The sequence below is a fragment of the Gavia stellata genome, unplaced genomic scaffold (genome assembly GCF_030936135.1).
Source record: "Gavia stellata isolate bGavSte3 unplaced genomic scaffold, bGavSte3.hap2 HAP2_SCAFFOLD_150, whole genome shotgun sequence".
Taxonomy (NCBI): Eukaryota; Metazoa; Chordata; class Aves; order Gaviiformes; family Gaviidae; genus Gavia; species Gavia stellata.
The window spans coordinates 111452-112653 of NW_026777245.1; positions in this window are offsets into that span (position 1 = coordinate 111452).

Consider the following 1202-nt stretch of genomic DNA (forward strand, 5'->3'; position numbering starts at 1 on the left):
GCATAGACTGCGCAAGTGCAGGCTTTGAACGGGAGACATCTGAAAAGCTTTCTTAAACCTTGCTGCACGTGTTAAGTCTCCCTCGTTAAGGTGGTGGGAACCTGAGCTTGCAGGTCACGAGAGGGTATGGTGAATGAGTCCCGTGCTCATAGAGGAGCCAGAGCAGCCAGAGGCCTGCTCTGCAGTCGAGGCACTTGTCCGCTGTGCAAAGGGCTCCCCACTCCGATACTGTGATACCCACCTCACTGGGGTTGCCCGAGGGCAATGCTGTTGGGCTCCCAGCGCTTGGTTGGCGTGTGGCTCCCAAGGAAGCCACTTCAGGCTCCCTGTGGCACAGAGGCAATGTGCACAGCTGTGGAGGGTGACAAATTATTCCGATGGTGCAAGCGCAGGAGCGTGAACAGTTACAGAATGAGTGAAACCAGAGCCCACCGCATCAGCTCTTCTGCAAAATGCTGCCTGACTCTGTGGCAGCTCAGCAGTCAGCACCCAATGCCCACGTTCCGCGACAAAGTGATACACGGACACCCAGAAACGCAGCGCTTATTCAAACACACCATTTATTGGCAACTTTGCACAGAGTAAAGCTCCCAGAGAGAATGGACTCTCTCGAAGAGTCGGGGGCGGTCGCTGTCCAGGTGGTAGCGGGAGTCTCTGTCACAAGCCTCCTTGCAACAGCCTCTTCAGCTGTATCGGCTCAGACTGCCCAGAGTGTGCTTTTGCTGTGGAGGAAAGGTCTGTTCAGCAGTTCCCACTGCCAACTGAGCAGTGTCTTCTCCATATGCGTTGTGCTCAGTTCTGCAGCACCAGCCTCCCGGGGAGTGTCTAGGACGGGTAGACTCTCCACCCGGACTCCAGTGAACACACGGAGGCACATCAGCAGTGCCTCTTGCTTGGTCCTTGCACAGCTGGAGCTGCCAGCAAGAATGTCTGAGCCCCTGTGAAATGCCTTCCCGGCCGCAGCCAGTGCGAGGGGAAAGCAGGGCGAAACTCGTCTTTGTCGCCACCATCGTCATCACCGTCTGCTGCGCTGGGGACACCATTGAGAGGAGAACGCTGCTGCTCTTGGCAGAGGGCTGCTGCGCGGGGTTTTCCCTTTTCTTCCTGTGTCCCGCCTACTCCCCTCTTTTCCCTGGGGTATGAGGTGGTCGTGTGCCATCAGCTGTGAGCCCCGCAAACACAGCTCTGCATGAAGACCTCTT